Source organism: Malania oleifera, chromosome 9, assembly GCF_029873635.1.
Source record: "Malania oleifera isolate guangnan ecotype guangnan chromosome 9, ASM2987363v1, whole genome shotgun sequence".
Classification (NCBI taxonomy): domain Eukaryota; kingdom Viridiplantae; phylum Streptophyta; class Magnoliopsida; order Santalales; family Ximeniaceae; genus Malania; species Malania oleifera.
In genome coordinates, this window is record NC_080425.1 from 95,166,670 (window position 1) to 95,193,850 (window position 27,181).

At 41.4% G+C, this 27,181-nt stretch overlaps 1 long non-coding RNA gene across 1 annotated transcript; it reads left to right on the forward strand.

Annotated features, from left to right (window-relative positions):
• LOC131165025 (uncharacterized) lies at positions 1–13,207 on the forward strand. Its single transcript, XR_009139392.1, has 2 exons — positions 1–65; positions 13,011–13,207. It is a non-coding gene; the product is annotated as an uncharacterized LOC131165025 (long non-coding RNA).
• Positions 13,208–27,181: the final 13,974 nt, after the last annotated feature.

Sequence of the window (27,181 nt, forward strand, 5' to 3'; positions counted from 1 at the left end):
GGAACAGAGACCGACCGGGTGATAGAGCTCTGTGATAGTAGGGAGTTGGAACCCTGATATACAAGGTGAGTTTGGACTAGGGAGGTGTGATTCCGTAGGTTTGTATTGTTTTTGGGTATGAGATAGTATTGTGTATATGTGTATATTGATACTCTGGGTATTGTATTCTGACTGAAGTGTATATACTGTCTTCCGCTATTAGGTTGTATAATAAAATAACTTTTTACCTAATACCCAATGCGTGTCGGGTCGTATGAATGATAGTAGGATTGTTAACATGGCCGATTTATGGATGTTGTGGATGATGAGTGATTATTTATTTATTATTGAGAAAAAAAATTATACGAAAATGGGTATTAGAGCCTAGGTTGTTAGGTTCTGTCGACTTTAGTGGACAGCGGAATACAATACAAGAGTATATGAGTGGATTTTGAGGGGAATAAAAATGGGTAGATTGAAATATGAGTTAGTGGTTGTTTGAGGATGGGGTGAGAGTTTAGGATTCTATTTTGCAGTCTAGAGACAGGAGTGCCAGGGTTGTTTCTGTATTTTTCCTAGGGTGACGATTTCAGGAAAACCATGGATACTATCGCTGGGTCTTGTTTCTGAGTGGTAGGACTGAATCTTAAATAGGGGTTAAGGATGTGGATAGAGGAATAATTTATGAGTTATTGTAGTGTATGGGTTGTGTGGTAATGATTGTATGCTGAGATTAGTTGTTTCCTTTGCAGGATGGATCCGGGAAACAGCAGCACGAATGCGGAAGGTGATGGAATAGGGCCTTCCAGTATGGGTGGTGCAGACCCTCACACAGTATTGCGTAGCGTCACTCAGCAGGTGATGGCTGAGATGGCTAGGAGCTCGAGGGAGCAGAGATGCATGATCAAATAGTTCATGCGTATGCAACCCCCATATTTCGCTGGAGGAGCGGACCCACTGGTAGCAGAGAACTGGGTTCAAGACATAGAGGACATACTGGCAGTCCTCTCATGTACAGACGAGTAAAGGGTGTTATTTGTCACATTTAAATTGACAGGGAAGGTAAAGCGCTGGTGGAGGTCAGTGAGAGTACTGGAGGAGCAGAGGCCGGATCCTATAGCAATGACATGGAATAGCTTTAGGGAGATTTTCTTCGAGCGGTACTTTCCCTCTACGGCCAGGAGCGCAAAGGCATTGGAGTTTCTGTATCTGACACAGGGGTCTATGACGGTGTAGCAGTACGTAGTGAGGTTATTTGAGTTGTCCCGATTAGCCCCGTATATGGTGCCAGATGAGGAGAGGAAGGCGAGGAAGTTTGAGGATGGCTTGAGGCAGAACTTGTATGAGTAGGTGGTAGGTTTCCGAACTCAGACTTTCTTAGAGATAGTGGATAGGGCTGCGGTGATTAAGTGCAGCATACAGAGAGGCGCAGCAGCCCAGAGCCAAAGGAAGAGGCCCACGTCTTCTGATTTTCAGGCAGGGCCCAGTCGAGGGTCGTGGAGGAGATATGATAGCAGAGGGAGACGACGACAGGGAGGAGGAGATTGAGCAGTACATGGCAGATAGATGTCCCCTTCTTATTCTAGATGTTTGAGGAGGCACCCAGGAGCGAGCGAGAGATGTTGTTTGCTATCAGTGCCGTCAGCCTGAGCATATTGTAAGGAACAGTCAGGCATCGCCAGCGGTAGCGGCTGCTCCTTGACCATATAAAAAAGGCTACCAGGCACCTCGAGGTGGACAGTAGAGGAATACTACTCCGGAGCGAGTTTATGCACTGACGCCGGGAGATGCTGAGGCAGTAGGAGATGTGGTGACAAGTACGATTTCAATACTGTCATTTAAAACTACTGTTTTGTTTGATTCTGGGGCGACTCATTCTTTTATCGCCCGAGATTATGTGAAGTTGTATGGATTTGAGCCTCAATAGTTAGATATTAGTTTGTCTGTTGCTACACCGACTGGGGCTGTAAGGATATGTAGAAAGGTGCTCAGAGACTGTCCAGTGGGTATTCAGGGGAGATCTTTGCCAACTAATCTGGTGGTTTTAGATATGCACGGGTTTGAGGTAATCTTTGAAATGGATTGGCTAGCTGCCCACTATGCTAGCATTGATTGCCATCAGAGAGAGGTAGTATTCAGACCTCCAGAGGGACAAGAGTACAGATTCGTGAGATCACGTGTGCGCACCCCACCTCAGTTACTATCCGCTATTCAGGCACGTGGATTGCATTAGAAAGTTGACAGGGATATTTAGCATGTGTGAAGGCAGTATCATAAGGGGAGTTGAGGGTGGAGGATATCCTAGCGGTGAGGGATTTTCCTAATGTATTTCCTGAGGATTTGTTGGGACTACCTCCTGATCGTGAGGTAAAGTTCGTTATTGATCTGGTTCCGGGGACAGTATCGATTTCGAAGACGCCGTATAGAATGGCACCAGCAAAGCTGAAAGAATTGAAAGAACAGTTGTAGGAGCTGTTAGATAAGGGATTTGTTCGGCCCAATGTGTCACCCTAGGGAGCACCGATTTTATTTGTGAGGAAGAAGGATGGGTCGATGAGGTTGTGCATCGGCTACAGGGAAATAAACAAAATAACTATCAAGAATAAATACTCGCTCCAGCGTATCGATGATTTGTTTGACTAGTTACAGGGGACACAGATCTTTTCGAAGATAGACTTACGCTCTAGATACCATCAGGTGAAAGTCAGGGCGGAAGATGTTCCAAAGACGGCATTCAGAACACGGTACGGTCATTATGAATTTCTGGTTATGTCGTTCAGGTTAACAAATGCTCCTGTAGTGTTTATGGATTTGATGAATAGGGTTTTTCACCAGTATTTGAATCAGTTCGTGATGGTATTTATTGATGATATACTGGTGTATTCGAAAAGCCCAGAGGAGCATGAGGAGCATCTGAGTATAGTGCTGCAGGTGTTGCAAGAGAATAAGTTTTATACGAAGTTCAAGAAGTGTGAGTTCTGGCTGGAACAGGTTACCTTCCTTGGACACGTCATATCCAAGAGTGGTATATCTTTTGATCTGAGTAAGATTGAAGCAGTAGTAGACTGGGTATGATCAAAGAATGTGCACGAGATTAGGAGTTTCTTACGATTGGCTGAGTACTACCGTAGGTTTGTTGAGGGCTTCTATAGACTGTCAGGCCCATTTTCCAAACTTACTAGGAAAGGAGTGAAGTTTGAGTGGTCTGATGAATGTGAACGGAGCTTCCAGGAGTTGAAGCAGCGACTCATCATTGCGCCTGTGTTGACAGTTCCTTCAGGAGAAGAGGGGCTTATAATTTACAGTGATGCGTCCCATAAAGGGCTCAGATGTGTGTTGATGCAGCGAGGGAGAGTGATAGGCTATGCCTCACGACAGTTGAAAAACTATGAGAAAAACTACCCTACCCACGATCTGGAGTTGGTGGTGGTTGTTTATGCACTAAAAATTTGGAGGCACTATCTATATGGGGGTAGATGTGAGATATTTACTGACCATAAGAGCTTAAAGTATTTATTCACGCAAAAGAAGTTAAATATAAGGTAGAGGAGATGGCTGGAGCTAATAAAGGATTACGACTGCACTATCAGCTACCACCCAGGGAAGGCTAATGTGGTCGCTGATGCTTTGAGCTGGAAATTAGTGGATTCATCTGTGTCTGTAATGGAGATTCAGCATCCGATCCAGATGATCTGGAGAGACTCAGTGTGGAGCTAGTAGAGGGCGATCACCAAGCATTTATTGCTGACTTGATTTTGCAGCTGACTCTAGAGGAGAGAATTAAAGCAGCTCAGAGGAATGATGCAGAACTAGTAGAGCTTATGGAGAAAGTACAGGATGGTCCGGAAATAGAGTTCACCATTTCAGATGATGAAGCCTTGAGGTTCCGTACCAGGTTATGCGTTCCTGCCGACCCTAAGATCAAGAAGGTTATCCTGGAGGAAGCACATCGGTCCCTATATACTATATATCCAAGTAGCACTAAAATGTATAGGGATCTTCGAGAGTCTTTTTGGTGGAGTAACATGAAGAGGGAGATAGCCCAGTATGTGGATCAGTGTTTGACATGCCAGCAAGTGAAGGCTGAGCATCAGAGACCGGCGAGATCATTGCAGTTACTCCACATTCCTAAGTGGAAGTGGGAGCATATAGCGATGGATTTCGTCATAGGATTACCGCCGGCATTGCATGGATAGGACGTTATTTGGGTAGTGGTGGATCGATTGACGAAGACTGCCCACTTGTTGCCGATCAGAGTTAGCTACTCCATGGACAGATTGGCTCAATTATATATCCAGGAGATAGTTAGGCTCCACAGCATCTTAGTGTCCATAGTTTCAAACAGAGACCCACAATTCACATCTCGTTTTTGGAAAAGTCTACAAGGGGCCATGGGTTCTCAGTTATCGTTCAGTACAACTTTTCATCCTCAGACAGATGAGCAGACGAAGAGGACGATACAAATTCTGGAAGATATGCTGCGAGCATGTGTGCTGGACTTTGGAGGTTGTTGGATACAGTATTTGCCACTAGTTGAGTTTGCCTATAACAACAACTACCAGACCAGCATTGGGATGACACCGTATGAGGCGTTGTATAGAAGGAGGTGCCGATCCCCTTTGTACTGGGATGAGATCGGGGAGAGACAGATATTGGAGTCAGAGCTGATACAACAGACTCAGGATAAAGTCAGACTCATTAGGGACAGGATCAGAACAACACAGAACCGGCAGAAGAGTTATGTAGAGACTCGCCAGCGAGAATCGGAGTTTGACGCAGGAGATCACGTATTCCTGAAGGTGGCACCGCTGAAAGGTATTATGAGGTTCGGGAGGAAGGGTAAGCTGAGCTCTAGGTACATTGGACCATTTGAGATTCTTGAAAGAGTGGGTCCAGTTGCCTACCTGTTGGCATTACCACCGGTACAGTCTAGGATCCATGACGTATTCCACATTGCTATGCTGAGGAAATACGTCCCAAAACCCTCCCATATGATCTGCTATGAAGCACTGGAGTTAAGAGAAACTTTAGCTTATGAGGAAGTGTTAGTGCAGATTCTTGACTGGAAGGAACAAGAGCTACGTACGAAGAAGATTCCACTTTCGATTCGGTAGATCTGTGGTAAATAGGATTGTATTAAAATTGTGTTCTTCGATTTTTAGGTTTTGGGGATCCCGTGTCGCTGTTTTGGATCGTTTAGGTTTGTGTTTTAGTTTTCTGGAAAAGGTAAAGGGATTTTGTTTATATCAGATATTTTTGAAATCTAAATCGGTAAAACTATGGTTTACGATGATATGTACATTTTGAATCCTTATTTGGGAAATTCTACCAAGTGAAGTTACGGGATTTTTGGGTTTACAGTTTTTGGGAAAATTGGGGTTTCGAGTATCATCTCAGTTTCTATTGGAAAATCATATATTTGAATAAATTATAATATAGAGATGATCGTACCTTCATTTATGTTAAATTGTATCCCTAGATCAAATGTTATGTGATTATTTATGTACCCAAATAAGTGTGGCATGAGCTGGTATATTTGAAATGATTTGAGTTGTGAAATATTGAAATGAGATAAAGGAACTATGGTTCCAAATTGTTTTCAGGAAAATGTGGAAAACTAATGTCGGTTAAATACTGAGGTTCTATGTGATGATTGTTACTATGTGGTTAGCATCCGGTTTAATTATCGACGAGCTGTGGCATCCGATTCGCTACCAATGAGCTAATAGATCTGGTTAAATTTCGATGGGTCTCAAATCCAATTTTAATTCTGACGAGTCGATACATTTGGTTTAATATCGATGATTCGAGATATCCAGTTTAATTCCGATGTGGACAAGTGTTGTAATCTGATTTTAATTCCGATGAGTTGAGACATCTGGTCTAATACCGATGATTCGAGACATCCGATTTAATTCCAATGTGGACAAGTGTTTGTGAACATACTGGAATTGTGAAATGTTATGTTTTAATATTGAAATAACACTCATATCCTCACACACTAATATAACCTGATTCACCCTTACTAAGAAGTGTCTCACCACAATCCTACAAATGTGTTTCAGGTCCTTCAAGTAGCAGAACCTAGCGTTATAGCGATTTGGGAGCGTGGTTTAGGTTAGCATTGTACAAGTACTTGTGTAAGTACTAAACTGTAGTTGGGGCGTCATTTTGGTTATATAGACACTCGGGAGTTATGTTTTGTATTGTGTTGGACGTAAACTCTGGTATGGTATGGTATAATGAATGTAATTCTGCTGCGTATATCATGTTTGTGTGATTGTGTATAAAGTATCCCTGAGCCCTACGGTGTTAGACCTTCGTTTTGTGTAGTATCATGGATGTTTGTATGATACAGAGATAGGTTAGGTTATCGAATCACACCCTGGGGCCCATTCCCTGGGGCCCATTGTCGGGTTCAGGGTGTGAGAACTTGGTATCAAAGCTAACTAGGTTGTTAGGTCTTATAGACTTGGTTAGGCTTGATTAGGTGAACATACCAGAGTATAGGAATGTGTGGAATGGGTAGAGTAGGTCGAGGATTGTCTTGTAGCTAGACAGGGATTCATTGACGGTGTTTTCTGATTTTCCTGGAATGACGATTTCAGTAAAACCATGGCAAACCATACATGGTTTCGTGTCTGTGTCTTGAGGCAGACCTAGACCTGAGAGTTTAGAAGTTAACATGATTATTCTACAATGATTGTGTTAATTGTGATATGATATAGGAATACTAATCTATTCCTATCCCATTTTTAGAATGGAGCCCAAGGATAGTAACTTGTATAGTAGCTCGGAGGGGACTTCGAATGATGAAACACCTCCTGCACCTCGGGGATTGACCAGACAGGTTATGTGAGAGATTGGGCGAAGCATTGGGGGACGGAAGCATCAGCCTACGACTACGGGTTGCATCATTGAGAAGTTCACCCGCATGCATCCTCCAACGTTTACTGGAGGATCCGACCCGATCATGGTAGAGAACTGGGTGCAAAAGATGGAAAAGATACTTAAGGTTCTGCACTGCATTGACGAGTAGAAAGTTTTCTATGCTACATTTTAGCTGGCAGGAGAAGCTAAAAGATGGTGGACGATTGTGAGTCTACTACAGGAGCAGAGGGTCGACCCATTAGGGATGACATGGAGCCGTTTTAAGGTGGTATTCTTCGAGAGATACTTCCTAGCTTCCATCTGCGATGCAAAGGCAGACGAGTTCTCGAGTCTGACCTAGGGGACCCTGGCGGTGCATAGATATGCAGTTAGATATATTGAGCTATCTCGCTTTGCGTCGTGTTTGATATCGAACGAGTATGAGAAGACTCGGAGGTTTGAGAAGTGTCTGAGGAAGGATATCCGTAAGCTGGTGGTAATGTTGCAAATTCAGGAGTTCCCTGTTCTGGTGGATAAAGCCGCTGTGATTGAGGCTAGTCTCTAGGAGGATGAAGTGGGGCAGGAACAGAAAAAAAAGGCCAGCACTTCTGGTTCTCATGCTGGTTCTCGTCAAGGGCAATGGAAGAGGAAGAACTATGGTACGGGTAGTCGCCAGGGTGCGGAACCGCAAGGTCCACAGGGGGATCAATCTCGCGAGCATTTCAGATGCCACAAGTGGCATGATGGTGAGTGCCAGTTCATGGGTAACTGTTACCGCTATGGCAAACCGGGCCACGTGTCCCGAGACTGTCATGCGCTGATGAATGATACACCTGCACCGAATTAGAACTAGGGAAATAACTAGGCACCTCGGGGAAACTTTTAGAGAAACACAGCTCATATGAGAGTGTACTCGCTTACTCCAGCTGATGGAGAGTATGCTAGCAACGTGGTGACAAGTACCATGTTACTGTTTTCAAATAAAGTTGTTATCTTATTTGATTTAGGAGCAACCCACTCCTTTATATCTGCAAACTTTGTGAAACGGTGTGGGGTTGAAACTCAAGTGATGAATGAGGGGTTTTCTGTGGCTACACCATCTGGGAGTGTGGTTATTTGTAGGAAGATGTTAGGAAGTTGCCCAGTGGTAATTTAGGGAAGGCCACTACCGGTGAATCTGGTAGAATTCGATATGTTCGGGTTTGACATCATACTGGGGATGGATTGGTTATCCTCCAGCTTTGCTGTGATTGACTGTCGTAGGGAAAGAAGTGGTGTTTAGACCACCTGGTGATCAAGAGTATAAGTTCGTAGGATCGTGTGTGCGTTCGACGCCACCGAGTATGTCGGTAATACATGTGAGAAGGTTACTCTTAGACTGGTGTCAAGGGTACCTAACTTGTGTAAAGGAACCACCTTGGGATGATATGAAGCTCGAGGATATCCGAGTGGTTAACGAATTTTTGGATGTGTTCATGGAAGACTTACTCGGTTTACCTCCTGATCAGGAAGTGGAGTTTGCTATTGAATTGCTGCCAGGTCGGGCACCAATTTCTAAAGCTCCATACCAGATGGCTCCAGCAGAACTTAAAGAGTTGAATGAGCAGTTATAGGAACTACGGAATAAAGGCTTTATCAGACCCAGCGTTTCGCCTTGGGGAGCTCCAGGATTGTTCGTGAAGAAGAAAGACGGATCAATGAGGATGTGCATTGATTGCTGTGAGATTAATAAGGTAACAGTGAAGAACAAATACCCGTTGCCTCGTATAAATGATCTGTTTGACCAGCTGCAGGGAACACAGGTCTTCTCGAAGATTGACTTATGGTCAGGGTATCATCAGGTAAAAGTTAAGACTAAGGATATTGCAAAGACGGCTTTCTGAACCAGATATGGTCACTACGAGTTTCTCATCATGCCATTCGGGTTGACTAATGCTCCAATGGTATTTATGGACCTAATGAACAAAGTGTTCCATGAATACCTATACCAGTTTATGGTGGTGTTTATTGATGATATTTTGGTATACTATAGGAGTTCGAAAGAGCATGAAAACCATCTGAGGTTGGTGCTTCAGATACTGCAGGAAAGGAAGTTGTATGCTAAGCTGAAGAAGTGCGAGTTTTGGTTGAACCGGGTTGCATTTCTAGGCCATATCGTGTTAGGAGGTGGTATCTCAGTTGATCCAGATAAGATTGAAGTAGTGGTTGACTAGATGAAATCGAAGAGCGTGCAGGAAATTCAGAGTTTCCTTGGACTAACAGGGTATTATCATTGGTTCATGAAGGGATTCTCTAAGTTGTTTGGTCCTCTAATACGGTTAACGAGGAAGGACGTGAAATTTGTTTGGACTGATGATTGTGAGTAGAGTTTCCAGGAGTTAAAACATCGACTGGTCACTACTCTAGTTTTGGTTTTGCGATTTATAACGACGCATCTCTGAAGGGTTTGGGATGTGTGCTGGTGCAATAGGAGAAAGTAATTGTTTATGCTTCTCGGCAACTCAAGGAGTACGAGAAGAATTACCCTATGCATGACTTGGAATTATCAGTAGTGGTGTATGCATTAAAGATCTAGAGACACTACTTGTATGGTGAACAGTGTGAGATCTTCATGAACCACAAGAGCCTCAAGTACTTCTTCACGCAGAAGGAGTTGAACATGAGGCAGAGGAGGTAGCTTGAATTGACCAAGTACTACGATTGCACCATCACTTATCACTCAGGAAAGGCTAACGTGGTAGCTAATATGTTGAGTTGGAAGTCAAAGAATGCGTCAGTATTCGCAGTGGTAGATCAGCATCATTTCATGAGGGACCTAGAGGATCTTAGTGTGGAATTGGTGGACGGAAATCACCAGGCTTTCATTGCTAGCTTGGTGATCCAACTGACATTGTTTGAGAGGATTAAAGTTGAGCAGGAAAATGATGTGGAGTTAGTGGAGATTGTGGAGAAAGTACAGTAGGGCTTGGCTGCATATTTTAGTATCTCTGATGGTGGTGTATTGAGGTTTGGAACCAGGATGTGTGTTCCAAACGGTGAGGAGATAAAGAGGACTATTCTGGAGGAGGCGTATCGTTCTTTGTATACGGTACATCCGGGTAGTACAAAGATGTATCGGGATCTGCACGAATCCTTCTAGTGGAGTGGCATGAAAAGAGAGATTGCTCGATTTGTGGAGCAATGTCTGACGTGTCAGCAGGTAAAGGCTGAACATCAGAGGCTGGCAGGCCATTGCAGCCATTGAGCATTCCGAAGTGGAAATGGGAGCATATCTCCATGGACTCTGTCACTAAGTTGCCACCAGCACTTCACGGGCAAAATGCGATTTGGGTAATTGTTGACAGGTTGTCTAAGACTGCTCACTTTGTGTCGATGAAGGTTAGCTACTCCTTGAGTAGGCTAGCAGACCTATACATGTAGGAGATAGTTAGAATGCACAGGGTTCCAATATCTATTGTTTTAGATCGAGATCCAAGATTCACTTCTCAGTTTTGTAAGAGCTTATAGAAAACACGGAGGACGAAGCCTACTTTCAATACAACGTTCCACCCCCAGAATAATGGACAGTCAGAGAGGACGATACAGATCTTGGAGAATATGTTAAGGGCTTGTGTGTTAGACTTCTACGGTAGTTGGATACGATTTCTACCGTTGGTGGAGTTTGCTTATAATAATAGCTTCCAAGCTAGTATCGGGATGACACCATTTGAGACATTGTATAGTCAGAGGTATCGATCTCCCCTATACTGGGATGGGGTTGGTGAATGACAAATATTGGGACTCGAACTCGTGCAGTAGGCTTCGAAGAAGGTTAGATTGATCATGGATAGAATTAAATCAGCTCAGAGTCGACAGAAGAGTTATGAGGATATGCGCTGTCGGGAATTGGAATTCGAGGTGGGGGGTAAGATATTCCTAAGGATTGCTCTGATGAAGGGAGTGATGAGGTTCGGGAAGAAGGGCAAGTTGAGCCCGAGGTATATAGAACCATTCGAGGTACTTGAGCGAGTGGGTCCAGTGGCCTACAAGATTGCACTACCCCCAGCGCTCTCTAGCATCCACGATGTGTTCCACGTATCTATGTTAAAAAGGCACATTCTTGATCCGTCACATGTGATTAGCTACGAATTTTTGGAGATTAGGGACGTTTTGGCATATGAGAAGATACCCATTCAGATTCTAGACCAGAAGGTACAGAAGCTGTGTACCAAGGAGATACCGTTAGTGAAAGTGTTGTTGTGGAATCATGTGGTTGAGGAAGTTTCTTGGGAATTAGAGACGAGAATACGTCGGAAATATCCACATTTGTTATGAGGAATAGGGTTGAAGAGTCGATTAGGTAGGTATGTAATGTTTCTGTTAATTAGAGTAATGATGTGTGGTTAGTCTCTGGGACAGTTTTGTGATATTGTGAGCTTCTGAGACAGTGCAAATGTAACCACGGTATTCCTCCACCATAAGTGAGGGTATGTAATAAATTTGGGAAGGGGCTATTGTGTGGGTGGCCGCCGACTCATCCTAGAGTCGGGTATGCATTTGGGTATATTGATGAATTACCAAGAGAGAGATTGCAAATTTCGAGGATGAAATTTTTGTAAGGAGAGGCGGTTGTAAGAACTCGGCCTAAGAAATATGGATTAAATAAATAAGAAAAGGGAAGAAATTTGAAAAGGTGAAAATAGCAGGGTCCGTCGACGAGGCTCCTTCTCCTATCGACGAAGTCTCTTCAGTGGCTCGTCGGAGAAATTTAGAAGCTCGTCGACAAGATGATACTGAGAGATTTTTGGAATTTTGGAATCTTAGGTTTGTCGACGAGGTCAACTTCGTTGTCAGCGAACACCCTTCTTCTTCTCGTCGATGAGAGTTCCAATTCGTCGACGAGGCTAGCTAGGTCAAAGGTCTATAAGCTGAATTCTTGTTGCTTAATGGTTAAGAAAACTCAAATCTTCTCTTTCTCTCTCTCTCTCTCTCTCTCTCTCTCTCTCTCTCTCTATAGACTTGAACTGGACTCTCTTTCTCTCTAAGATCTCGGGCCGCCTATTACCCAAATCAATGATCCGACGTTACTACGTGGATTAGGGGAAGAATCTCTACGATTATAGCGAATCAGATCTTTGTTTTGAGGATTTTCGGGTTTTACCCAAAAATCAAGGTAAGGGTCTAAATCCGTTTTCGATTCGGTAGATCTGTGGTAAATAGGATTGTATTGAAGTTGTGTTCTTCGGTTTTTAGGTTTTAGGGATCCCGTGTCGCTATTTTGGACGATTTAGGTTCGTGTTTTGATTTTTGGGAAAAGGTAAGGGAATTTTGTATATATAAGTTATTTTTGAAATCTGAATCAGTAAACTATGGTTTACGATGATATGTACGTTTTGAATACTTATTTGGGAAATTCTACTGGGTGAAATTACGAGATTTTTGGGTTTACAGTTTTTGGGAAAATTGGGGTTTCAGGTATCATCTCAGTTTCTTTTGGAAAATCATATATTTGAATAAATTATAATATAGAGATGATCGTACCTTCATTTACGTATCCTTGGATCAAATGTTATGTGATTATTTATGTACCCAAATAAGTGTGACATGAGCTTGTATATTTGAAATGATTTGAGTGTTGAAATGTTGAAATGAGATATAGGAACTGTGGTTCCAAATTGTTTTCAGGATACTGTGAAAAACTAATGTTGATTAAATACCGAGGTTCTATGTGATGATTGTTACTATGTGGTTAGCATCCGGTTTAATTATCGACGAGCTGTGGCATCCGGTTCACTATCGATAAGCCGAGACATCCGGTTAAATTCTAATGGGTCTCAAATCCAATTTTAATTCCGACGAGTTCAGACATCTGGTTTAATAACGATGAGTCAAGACATCTGATTTAATTCCAATGTGGACAAGTGTTGTAATCCGATTTTAATTCTGACAAGTCAAGACATCTGGTTTAATACCGATGAGTCGAGACATTCGATTTAATTTCGATGTGGACAAGTGTTGTAATCCGGTTTAATTACTGATGTGGACAAGTGTTTGTAAACATATTGGAATTGAGAAATGTTATGTTTTAATGTTGAAATAACACTCATATGCTCACACACTGATATAACCTGATTCGCCCTTACTAAGAAGTGTCTCACCCCAATCCTACAAATGTGTTTCAGGTCCTTCACGTAGCCGAACCTAGCGTTCTAGCGATTTGGGAGCGTGGTTTTGATCAGCGTTGTATAAGTACTTGTGTAAGTACTAAACTGTAGCCGGGACATCATTTTGGTTATGTAGACACTTGGGAGTTATGTTTTGTATTGTGTTGGACGTAGACTCTGATATGGTATGGTATAATGAATGTAATAGGTTGAATTATTTCGTTGCGCATATCATGTGTATGTGATTGTGTATAAGGTATCCGCAAGCCCTACGGGGTCGAACCTTTGTTTTGTGTAGTATCATGGATATTTGTATGATACAGAGACATGTTAGGTTATCAAATCACACTCTGGGGCCCATTGCCGAGTTTAGAGCATGACACCTCTTGTATCTGGACTCTATCACGAACCGAGGCAACGACATCACATGAGTCCTTCAAACCCAATGAATCAGATACCACTTCCTCCTCATCATCCCATGACCTCCTTCTTCCATAGAGCTTCACCCTATTATCTTCTTCCATGCGCGAGTTACTATTATCAAATAACCCCATTTCTCCAAGTACCTCATCATTTAAGGTCGTAGGAGTCACCTTCAATTTCAACCCTAGTTGGTTACCATAGATAGTTCCCCCACTCGAATTACTGGGGGAAGAACTAGCGTTTATTCCCAACTGATTATGAATAATTTCCTATACCTCCGAAGATATTTTCAAGTTCCTCGCATCACTCTAAGTTATCAGTTTTCCTTCACCCAACAGACAAGCGAGCTTCTCATTGTCCTCACTCGATCTCAGACTATTGTGAACATCCCTCTGTTTAGCATAGCCATCCTCCTTCGAAATACCCATCTCCTGATTAACATGAAAACTCCTCTGAGCACGAAGAGACTCAAGCAGTTCCGAGGATGTAATAACCCCAAAAAGGGTTATAGAATATTAGTAGAGTGATTCCCAAAAAAAAAAATAATAATAATATTAATTAATTAATGGAATAAAAAAAAGAAAAAAAATAATAATTAAAATTTATTTTTACTTTTATTAATACAATATATTATTATTAATATTAATTAAATATATTATTATTATTATTATTATATTAATATATATATTAAATCACCTGAAGCTTCTTTGAAGCTTTAGGTGACTTATTTAAATTATAATTCACGCCCCACCCTATCTTCTTCTTCTTCTTCTTCTTCTTCTTCTTCTTCTTCTTTCCTTTCTTTTCTTTTGTTTATTTTTCCGGCAACGCAGGACTCTCTCTCTCCTCACGTTCACTCTCCCTCTCTCCTCGATTTCGTGACGGATTTTCGTCTGATCGAAAATCCAAAGATATCGCTGGACTCCATTCGCCGCTGCCGTCATTTCTACAGGGGCGGATCGGTGGTAGGAGCGGCGTAAGCATATTCTCTCGGGTAAGTCATTTTCCTCTTTTTCTTTAATTTCTTGCAAATTATAAGTCCAATTGACAAACGGACACCATCATGAGAATCTAGGGATGATTCTCTATAAGTCTAGTGGGACAGAATTCTCGTGAGTGTGTCAGACCAAAACCTCAAATTTGGGTTACGGGGGTTATTAAGGGGCTTATTTTTAATTAATTAGTATTAATTTAGAAATGCTAAAATATTGAGCATCTGGGGTTAAAGTAGAATTTCTGGAATTTAGGGTCCAGGTAATTTTGGGACCCGCAGACAAAATTCAGAAAATTAGGTAGGGGTGTTAAATAATAATTTAAATATTAATTTGAGGTATATGGAGCCTAGGGAAGGCTAGATGAGTATTATTTTAGAGAAATAGATTAATTAATTTGGGAAAAATGTAAATTGTAGGAGTTAAATTTCAGATGCCAAGGGCATGAAATTTTGGGATTCTAGCGAGACTCTCAGTAAGCCAGGTAAGGGGAATAAATTATAACAGTCTTTTTATGAAAATTATGGGTTGAGAAATATGTGAAAATGGCGTATGTTATTTTACCTGAAATTTATTGTGATATAAATATTAGATGAAATTTGTGTGGCATATGATTTATATTGAGAAATGTTTAAACTGAGTTTGATGATTTACCCTGTGAAATATGTGATACTGAAATGTGTTTTAATATGAGAATTGAAATGTGGGAAAATGATGAAAGTAAAATGTGCAAGAAATGTATTTTCTGAGAAAATGAAGAAAGGTGAAATATGGAAATGTGTTTTGAGAAATATTGAGTAATTGTGAAATAAGATATGTATATGATAGTATGAGATGAGATGAATTATGAACTGAAAAAATATCATTTAAATGATGAAATGTGTTGAGAAAACTGAAATTGAAATGTGAATATGTGAAATGAAAATATTGGAATGTTAATTCTGCAATATGAAAATGAGAAATGTGGAAATACGTGAAATATGAATGATAAAATGCCAATACTGCATAATGATTGCGGGTATATGGTGGTAAACCCTGTTAGATGGTTATGATATTGAGCACGGTACCGTTGCGAGTGGTGTTAGTGCAACCACACGGACTCTTGGAGCGTGTGGCGTGATAGTCAACTGTGCCATTGTGTAGGGTTGTTGGGCCCCCTGAGTCCGGATCAGGGTTATAGGCCGGTCAGTCGTACTATAAATGCGATATGTGATATGATATTTGATCTAACCGGGTCGGCCAACCGTAGGTAGATCCAGCCTTCGAGCCGCACAAACTTGACCATGGGGGGAAGCATGACGTGTATAGAAAGATCCTCAGGGTGGCCATGAGTTACAAACGCGGTGTTGGTATTTGATGCCGATGATACTCATGAGCCAGAAAGTAAAGTGGAAATAAAAAGTGAAAGAATGATAAAATTGGCTAAAATGAGAAATGAAAGAAAGAATTGAAATTAAGAAATGAACTATATGAGTTAATGACATATATATTTGAGGCGAAATGAAACTCTCCGCCTGAGGGCTTACTGAGTAAGGTGAGTGCCCTGATAGGTATCAGATGTGACCATACGTGGTTGCATAACGTGTTAGGGCAGAGGGAAGCTACCTGTATGAGCGGGTAATCTTCCCTATTCTCAGGAACTTCGCGGTAAATATGTGTTTGGAAATTACTGAATTTGAGAAATGATTTTAAAGCTTATAAAAACTTGTGTTGTATATCTATATGATTATGAGAATGTGTATATCAGTGTCTTTTCTCATATGAAATGGTGATTTGAAAAGTAAAGTGTATTATAATTGTACTCATATGGCCACATACTGTAAATAATTTATTCCTTCTTACTGAGATGTGTCTCACCTAAATTATCTAAATTTTTCAGTGGACAGAGATAGGCCAGGTGGTAGAGCTCCGTGATCATAGGGAACTGAGACCCTAATATACAGGGTGAGTTTGGACTAGGGAGGTGTGATTCCCTAGGGTTGTATTATTTTTTGGTATGAGATAGTATTGTGTATTTGTGTATATTGATACTCTGGGTGTTGTATTCTGACTAATATGTGTATATTGTCTTCCGCTATTAAGTTGTATAATAAAATAACTTTTTACCCGATACCTAATGCGGCTCGGGTCGTATGAATGATAATAGGAGTGTTGACGTGGCCGATTTGTGAATGTTATGGATGACGTGTGATTATTTATTTATTTTTGAAAAAAAAATTTACAAAAATTCGGGGCGTCACAGTTTGGTATCAGAGCCTAAGTTGTTAGGTTCTGTAGATTTTAGTAGACAGCGGAATATAATACCAGAGTATAAGAATGGATTTTGAGGAAAATAGGTGATGAGTAGACTGACATGTGAGTTAGTGGTTGTTTGAGGATGAGGTGAAAATTTAGGATTCTATCTTGCGGCTTAGAGGCAGGATTACTGAGTTTGTTTCTATGTTTTTCCTGAGGTGACGATTTCAAGAAAATCATGGATACTACTGTTGAGTCTTGTTTCTAAGTGGTAGGACTGAATCTTAAATGGGGATTTAGGATGTGGATAGAGGAATAATTTATGAGTTATTGTAGTGTATAAGTTGCGTGATAGTGATTGTATACTGAGATTAGCTGTTTCCTTTACAGGATGGATTCGGGGAACAGTAACACGAATGCGGGAGGTGATGGAGCAGGACCTTCCAATATGGGTGGTGCAGACCCTGACGCAGTGTTGCGTAGCATCACTCAGCAAGTGATGGCTAAGATGGCCAGGAGCTTGGGGGAGAAAAGCTGCACGATTGAGTAGTTCACGCGTATACGACCCCCATCTTTTGCTAGAGGAGCAGATCCATTTGTAGCAGGGAACTGGGTTCATGACATAGAGGACATACTAGCAGTCCTCTTATGTACATACGAGCAGAAGGTATTATTTGCTACATTTAAATTGACAGGGGATGTAACGACCCGAATTTAAAAATGAAATTTAAATAATAAGGAAAGGGAAATGGAAACCGAAACCAGAAGGAAGCCGTAGACTTCGTCGACGAATACAGGGGAATTCATCGACAAACACAGGGCTTCGTCGACGAGAAAATACCAAGAGAGGTTCAGAGGCAGCCTGAATTTCGTCAACGAACACAGGGCCTCGTCGACGAAATTTGTGAAGGACTCGTCGACGAAGGTCGGGCTTGTCGACGAAATCCTGTTTTATATATATACGAAAATCCGGGAGAAATGTTTTTTTAAGAAATCTCTCTCTCTCTCTACGGTTCTCTCTCCCTTCTCTCTACGTTTTCGGCCCCATCAGTCGTCAGATCGACGATCCGAAGTCGCCACGACGCTCCTGGCGGAGTTCTCTCCAAATCTACTGGAGCGAATCGTGGGAGAAAGCTAGTTGGAAATCATCCCAAAGTTGAGATAATGCTTTTTAAGCCATATTTGGTCTTGCGCTAGTTAGAAGAAGTGTTATACGCATGAAAATACTGAAGTTTAATACTGGGGGTTTTCAGTTTCAGAATATTGGTCACGAAACCCCTCAGGTGTTAAACTTGAATGCTTTTGGGTGAAAACTTTCTATCCAATATTTGAGTTTTTAGCAGTTGAGGAAAATATTGTATGCTTCGAAATACTAAACTTTAATTATGGGATTTTTTATTTTCAGGGTGTTGAGTTAGGAACCCTGCGGGTGCGGGGCAATTTTATTAGGGGCTTTCCAGGAATCAGGTAAGAGGATAAACTAAGCTAGTTCTTTTTGTAATATGTATGTATATATTTATGACACTCGTTTTCAGGAAAAATACATATGTTATGTATATGTTTTATACTTGAGAAAACCCTGTTGGAAATAATGATATGTTGTATACGTGGAAAACTGGTTTAGTGAGGCATGAGTAGTAATGATTGTACTGTTATTCTGGGAATGTGGTGATATGGTTATTATGATGGGAAAACTGGCTTATGGGCCGAGATTTTTAGGATGAGATTTTGTGTGATTTGCCGGCGTACGGGCCGTGCCATGTGATGTGAGTTGCCGGCGTACGGGCCGTGCTATGTGATGAGATTTGCCGGCGTACGAGCCGTGTGATGTGATATGATTTGCCAGCGTACGGGCTGTGCTATGTGTAGCTAGTGTACGGGCCGAGCTATGATATAATGTGTAATACTGGCATACAGGCCGATGATTTTCATGATACACTTATATATGTAAAATGATATGATTATGTGAAAATGAAAGATATGATATATCTCTGTATCACAATTTCAGTATATGTATATGTTATCAGAACCTGGTTGGCTTGATTTAGGCTAGCACTTGCACGGTACCGTTGCTATGTGTCCATGGTCCTCGTCATCATGATATATGTGTTAACGCCACTGTACGGAGTGGTGTGAGATTGGATGGTCGATGTGGTTATGTTTGAAGAGTGTGCTGTTATCACCCCTGGTGTACGGACCAGTCTGGGTAGACCCATTGGACCTACAGACTAGACTATCGACTTGGCAGTGGTCGGCCAACCATTGTCAGGTCCCGCCTTCGGGTCACACAACCCAGTCATGTGGGGGTAATACATGACAACAACCAGCTAACCTACCAGGATGTTTTTATGTTATTATTATGATATAAGATGAGTTATGTTATGAAATGCAGTATGTCCTACCATGATTTTGATATACGTATGTTTTCCCAGATTTGTTAAACAGTATTGGATATGATATGTATGTTATATGTAGAACACGGATTACTCATGTTGCCACACATTAGTATTAGTTTATTTCTCTTACTGAGAGGTGTCTCACCCCTAAATTTCATACATTTTTTAGTAGCCCCTGATAAGAAAGCTGGAAAGGCCCCGCAAAAGTAGTGTTGTTTATCGACCCTCTGTGAAGGGTAAGTTTTGGTAGGGATAATATGGTTTTGTGGGAATTGTCTCTAGATTTCATTTTTGAGATGTATATATGGGAGTACAGTGATTGTAGTAACTCTGCTACATTGTGATGTATGTTATGATGGAATGAATATGATTGTATATTTTCTGCTGCGTAGGCTTCTGCTGTATGTTGTGTTTTATCCTTGGTACCCACGGGTCCAGGTTGATGGTGACCTGTTGAGTTGGATGTGGAATTTGTGTTATTGATATGAAAAAAAAAAATGTGTAAAATGAGCAGGTAGTGACAGGGCAGGCAAAGCACTGGTGGAGGTCAGTGAGAGTACTGGAGGAGAAGAGGCCTGACCCTGTAGCGATGACGTGGAGTCGCTTCAGGGAGATTTTCTTCAAGCAGTACTTTCTAGCTACAGTCAGGAGTGCAAAGGCGTCGGAGTTTCTGTATTTGACACAGGGGTCTATGACGGTGTAACAGTACGCAACAAGGTTTGTTCAGCTGTCCCGCTTCACTCCGTATATGGTGCCAGATGAGGAGAGGAAGGTGAGGAAGTTTGAGGAGGGCTTGAGGTTGAACCTGTATGAGCAGGTGGTAGGTTTCCGAGCTCCGACTTTCTCGAAGATAGTGGATAGGGCAGCGGTGATTGAGAGCAACATACAGAGAGGCACAGCAGCCCAGAGCCAGAGGAAGAGGCCCGCGCCTTTTGATTTTCAGGCAGGGCCCTGTCGAGGGTCGTGGAGGAAATATGATACCGGAGGAGGACGACGACGGGGAGAAGGAAAGCGAGCAGTACAGGGCAGACAAATGCTCCCTCTATGTCCTAGATGTTTGAGGAGGCACCCAAGAGAGAGCCGAGTGAGAGAGGTGGTCTACTATCAATGCCACCAGCCTGGGCATATCGCGAGAAACTGCCAAGCACCACTAGTGGTAGCGGCTGCTCCTCGATTATACAGAGGAGGCTACTAGGCACCTCGAGGTGGAAAGCAGAGGAATACTACGCCAGCGTGAGTGTATGCACTGACACCGGGAGATGCTGAGATGGCAGGAGATGTGGTGACAGGTACTATTTCAATACTGTCATTTAAAGCTACTATTTTGTTTGATTCTGGAGCGACGCATTCGTTTATTGCTTGGGATTATGTAAAATTGTGTGGGTTTGGACCTCAGCAGTTAGAAATTAGTTTGTTTGTTGCTACGCCAACTGGAGCCGTAGGGGTATGTAGAAAGGTACTCAGAGACTGTCCAGTGGATATTCAGGGGAGGTCTTTGTTAGCTAATCTGGTGGTTTTAGACATGTATGGGTTTGAGGTATTCTTGGGCATGGATTGGCTAGCTGCCCACTATGCTAGCATTAATTTCCATCAGAGAGTGGTAGTATTCAGACCTCCAGAGGGACAGGAGTACAGATTCGTGGGATCACGTGTGTGCACCCCACCTCAGTTATTATCTGCTATTCAGGCGCATAAATGGCTATCAGAATGCTGTCAGAGATATTTAGCCTGTGTGAAGGCTGTATCAGAAGGGGAACTGAGGGTGGAGGATATCCCAGTGGTGAGGGATTTTCTTGATGTATTCCCAGAGGATTTATCGGGACTACCTCTTGATCGTGAGGTAGGGTTCGTTATTGATCTGGTTTCGGGGACAATGCCGATTTCGAAGGCGCCGTATAGAATGCACCGGCAATGCTGAAAGAATTGAAAGAGCAGTTGCAAGAGCTATTAGATAAGGGGTTCATTCGGCCCAGTGTGTCACCCTGGGGAGCACCAATTTTTTTTGTGAGGAAGAAGGATGGCTCGATGAGGTTGTGCATCGACTATCGAGAAATAAATAAAGTAACTATCAAAAATAAATACCCACTCCCGCGTATCGATGATTTGTTTAACCAGTTACAGGGGACACAGATCTTTTCGAAGATAGATTTATGCTCCGGATACCATCAGGTGAAAGTCAGGATGGAAGATGTTCCGAAGACGGCATTCAGAACACGGTGTGGTTACTATGAATTTCTAGTTATGCCGTTTGGGTTGGCGAATGCTCCTGCAGTGTTTATGGATCTTATGAACAGGGTTTTTCACCAGTACTTAGATCAGTTTATGGTAGTATTTATTGATGATATACTGGTATATTTGAAGAGTCCAGAAGAGCATGAGGAGCATCTGAGTATAGTGTTGCAAGTGTTGCGAGAGAAGAAGCTATATGCGAAGCTGGAGAAGTGTGAGTTCTGGCTGGAACAGGTTACCTTCCTTGGACACGTTATATCCAAGGGTGGTATTTCTGTTGATCCGAGTAAGATTGAGGTGGTAGTAAACTGGGTACGACCAAAAAACGTGCACGAGATCAGGAGTTTCCTGGGATTAGATGGGTACTACCATAGGTTTGTTGAGGGCTTCTCTAGATTGTCAGGCCCGTTGACCAGATTGACCAGAAAAGAAGCGAAGTTTAAGTGGTTTGATGAATGTGAACAGAGCTTCCAGGAGTTGAAACAGCGACTCATCACTGCGCCTATGTTGACGATTCCTTTAGGAGAAGAGGGGTTCGTAATTTATAGTGATGCGTCCTATAAAGGGCTCAGATGCGTGTTGATGCAGCGAGGGAGAGTGATAGCCTATGCTTCACGACAGTTGAAAGAGTATGAGAAGAACTATCCTACCCATGATCTGGAGTGGGCGGCAGTTGTTTACGCATTGAAGATTTGGAGGCACTATCTATATGGTGGTAGGTGTGAGATATTTACTAACCATAAGAGTTTATAGTATTTCTTCACGCAGAAGGAATTGAATATGAAGCAGAGGATCAACTACCACTCGAGAAAGGCTAATGTGTTTACTGATGCTTTGAGCCGGAAATCAGTGGATTCATCTATATCTGCAGTGGAGATTCAGCATCCGATTTAGATGGATCTGGAGAGGCTCGGTGTGGAGCTGGTAGAGGGCAATCACCAGGCATTCATTGCTGACTTGGTTTTGCAGCCGACTCTACGAGAGAGGATTAAAGTAGCCCAAAGGAATGACGTAGAACTAGTAGAGCTTATGGGAAAGGTGTAGGATGATCAGGAGCCAGAGTTCAGCATTTTAGATGATGGAGCCTTGAGGTTCCGTACCAGGTTATGCGTTCCTGCTGATCTTGAGATCAAGAAAGTCATTCTAGAGGAAGCACATTGGTCCTTATATACTGTACATCCGGGTAACACTAAAATGTACAGGGATCTCCGAGAGTCCTTCTGGTGGAGCAACATGAAGAGGGAGATAGTTCAGTTTGTGGATCAGTGTTTGACGTGCTAGCAAGTGAAAATTGAGCATTAGAGACTGGCGGGATCGTTGCAGCCACTCCACATTCCTGAGTGGAAGTGGGAACATATAGCAATGGATTTCGTCTTAGGATTGCCGCTGGCATTGCATAGACAGGACGCTATCTGGGTAGTGGTGGATTGACTGACGAAGACTGCCCACTTTTTGCCGATCAGAGTTAGCTACTCCATGGACAGATTGGCTGAGTTATACATCCAGGAGATAGTTAGACTCCACGGCATCCCAGTGTCCATAGTTTCAGATAGAGACCCACGGTTCACATCTTGTTTTTGGAAGAGTCTATAAAGTGCCATGGGTTCTCAGTTGTCATTCAACACGACTTTTCATCCTCAGATAGATGGACAGACAGAGAGGACGATACAGATTCTGGAGGATATGCTACGAGCATGTGTGTTGGACTTTGGAGGTCGTTGGATGCAGTATTTGCCACTGGTTGAGTTTGCGTATAACAACAGCTACCAGACCAGCATTGGGATGACACCGTATGAGGCACTGTATGGCAGGAGGTGTCGATCCCTGTTGTACTGGGATGAAGTTGGTGAGAGATAGGTGTTGGGGCCAGAGCTGATACAGCAAACTCAGGATAAAGTCAAACTCATCAGAGACAGGATCAAGACAGCGTAGAGCCGGCAGAAGAGTTATGCTGATAGTCGTCAGCGAGAATTGGAGTTTGACACAGGAGATCACGTATTCCTGAAGGTGGCACCGCTGAAGGGTGTTATGAGGTTCGGGAGGAAGGGTAAGTTGAGCCCTAGGTATATTGGACCATTCGAGATTCTTGAGAGAGTGGGTCCAGTTGCCTATCGTTTGGCATTACCACCAGTCCTATCTAGGATCCATGACATATTCCACATTTCTATGTTGAGAAAATACATCTCAGACCCCTCTCATGTGATCAAATATGAAGCACTGGAGTTGGGTGATATTTTAGCTTATAAGGAAGTGCCAGTGCAGATACTTGACTGGAAGGAACAGGAGTTACGTACGAAGAAGATTCCACTAGTAAAAGTTTTGTGGCGCAACCATGTCATTGAGGAGGCTTCCTAGGAACTAGAGGATCAGATGCATCAGAGATATCCGCACTTATTCAGTGGAGTTTAGAGCTGAGCCAGTCAAGTGAATGGAATAGTATTGTAGTTTTTATTTGTATAGTGTAATGTAAGATAGATAGAGTTTTTAGTTTTGAAACGTGAATGGTTTTGGGAGAATTTTGAATGATTGTAATCTCTCAGATCCATTATTGTAACCACGGTATTCCTCCGCCATAAGTGAGGGTAATTAATAAAAATAAGAAATATTTTCGCTAAGGAAGGGAAACAGGGGAATGTCAAATTTCGAAAACGAAATTTTTATAAGGAAGGGAGAATGTAATAACCCCAAAAAGGGTTATAGAAGATTAGTAGAGTGATTCCAAAAAAAATAAAATAAAATAATAATAATAATAATAATAATAATTAATAGAATAAAAAAAGAAAAATAATAATAATTAAAATTTATTTTTATTTTTATTAATAAAAAATATTATTATTAATTAAATATATTATTATTATTATTATTATATTAATATATATATATATATATATATATTAAATCACCTAAAGCTTCTTTGAAGCTTCAGGTGATTTCTTTAAATTATAATTCACGCCCCCCCTATCTTCTTCTTCTTTCTTCTTTCTTTTCTTTTTTTTTTTCTTTTGTTTATTTTTCCTACAACGCAGGACTCTCTCTCTCCTCACGTTCTCTCTCCCTCTCTCCTCGATTTCGTGATAGATTTTCATCCGATCGAAAATCCAAAGATACCGCTGGACTCCATACGCCGCTGCCGTCATTTCTACCGAAGCGGATCAGTGGTAGGAGCGGCGGCGTAAGTATTCTCTGGGGTAAGTCATTTTCCCATTTTTTTTTTAATTTCTTACAAATTATAAGTCCAATTGACGAATAGATACTATCACGAGAATTTATGGATGATTCTCTACACGTTTAGCGGGACGAAATTCTCGTGGGGGTGTCGGACCAAAACCCCAAATTTGGGGTACGGGGGTTATTAAGAGGTTTATTTTTAATTAATTAGTATTAATTTATAAATGCTAAAATATTGCGCATCTCGGGCTGAAATAGGATTTCTGGAATTTAGGGTCCGGGTGAGCGCCGCGGGTATAATTTTGAGACCCGCAGGCAAAATTCAGAAAATTAGGTGGGGGTGTTAAATAATAGTTTAAATATTAATTTGAGGTATATGGAGTCTAGAGAAGGCTAGATGAATATTATTTTGGAAAAATAGATTAATTAATTTGGGAAAAATGTAAATTGTAGGAGTTAAATTTCAGATGCCAAGGACGTGAAATTTTGGGATTCTAGCGAGACTCTCAGTAAGCTAGGTAAGGGGAATAAATTATAACAGTCTTTTTATGAAAATTATGGGTTGAGAAATATGTGAAAATGGCGTATGTTATTTTACCTGAAATTTATTGTGATATAAATATTAGATGAAATTTGTGTGGCATATGATTTATATTGAGAAATGTTTAAACTGAGTTTGATGATTTACCCTGTGAAATATGTGATACTGAAATGTGTTTTAATATGAGAATTGAAATGTGGGAAAATGATGAAAGTAAAATGTGCAAGAAATGTATTTTCTGAGAAAATGAAGAAAGGTGAAATATGGAAATGTGTTTTGAGAAATATTGAGTAATTGTGAAATAAGATATGTATATGATAGTATAAGATGAGATGAATTATGAACTGAAAAAATATCATTTAAATGATGAAATGTGTTGAGAAAACTGAAATTGAAATGTGAATATGTGAAATGAAAATATTGGAATGTTAATTCTGCAATATGAAAATGAGAAATGTGGAAATACGTGAAATATGAATGATAAAATGCCAATACCGCATAATGATTGCGGGTATATGGTGGTAAACCCTGTTAGATGGTTATGATATTGAGCACGGTACCGTTGCGAGTGGTGTTAGTGCAACCACACGGACTCTTGGAGCGTGTGACGTGACAGTCGACTATGCCATTGTGTAGGATTGTTGGGCCCCCTGAGTCCGGATCAGGGTTATAGGCCGGCCAGTCGTACTATAGACGCGATATGTGATATGATATTTGATCTAATTGGGTCGGCCAACCGCGGTTAGATCCAGCCTTCGGGCCGCACAACCTTGATCATGGGGGGAAGCAAGCATGGCGTGTATAGAAAGATCTTCAGGGTGGCCATGAGTTACAAACGCGATGTTGGTATTCGATACCGAGGATACTCATGAGCCGGAAAGTAAAGTGGAAATGAAAAGTGAAAGAATGATAAAATTGGCTAAAATGAGAAATGAAAGAAAGAATTGAAATTGAGAAATGAACTGTGTGAGTTAATGACATATATAATTGAGGCGAAATGAAACTCTCCGCCTGAGGGCTTACTGAGTAAGGTGAGTGCCCTGATAGGTATCAGATGTGGCCATACGTGGTTGCATAACGTGTTAGGGCAGAGGGAAGCTACCTGTATGAGCGGGTAATCTTCCCTATTCTCAGGAACTTCGCGGTAAATATGTGTTTGGAAATTACTGAATTTGAGAAATGATTTTAAAGCTTATAAAAGCTTGTGTTGTATATCTATATGATTATGAGAATGTGTATATCAATGTCCTTTCTCAGATGAAATGGTGATTTGAAAAGTAAAGTGTATTATAATTGTACTCATATGACCACACATTGTAAATAATTTATTCCTTCTTACTGAGATGTGTCTCAACCAAATTATCTAAATTTTTCAGTGGACAGAGATAGGCGAGGTGGTAGAGCTCCGTGATCATAGGGAGCTGAGACCCTGATATACAAGGTGAGTTTGGACTAGAGAGGTGTGATTCCCTAGGGTTGTATTATTTTTGGGTAGATAGTATTGTGTATTTGTGTATATTGATACTCTGGGTGTTGTACTCTGACTGATATGTTTATATTGTCTTCCGCTGTTAGGTTGTATAATAAAATAACTTTTTACCCGATACCTAATGCGGGTCGAGTCGTATGAATGATAGTAGGAGTGTTGACGTGGCAGATTTGTGAATGTTATGGATGACGTGTGATTATTTATTTATTATTGAAAAAAAAAATTTACGAAAAATCGGGGCGTCACAGAGGATGTCTTCAACCCACTTGGGCCATCATTAAACCTTTGAATCGCCATTTTGGACAGTCTCTCAAACTCAGCCATAATCTCAGTATGTTTCTTTTTAACCCAATCATTCCAAATTCCTCATTTGATTTCAATAAATTACAAAGAAAATTCAATCTCCTCCTTTATCTCATCTTCTCACTTTGATTTCCTTGCAACCCTAGAAGCACGATGATGCCCCATAGCCGCATGGAAAAATCAAATTTCAAAATTCCCAAGTGAGAGGGGAAGTGAGAAATGGAATCACAAACCTCAATCACAACTATAAGTTGAAAATCAACCTATGACCAGTCCACAATGGACAAATCCAGCAACAAACAAGCCAAATCGTTGTGAAATCACAAGAACAAAGTTGAAACAACCCCTAGAAATGCAATTCACGTCATGTGCCTCTCTAGAGAGAGGTAAGAGCTTCTTTTTGTAACATGATT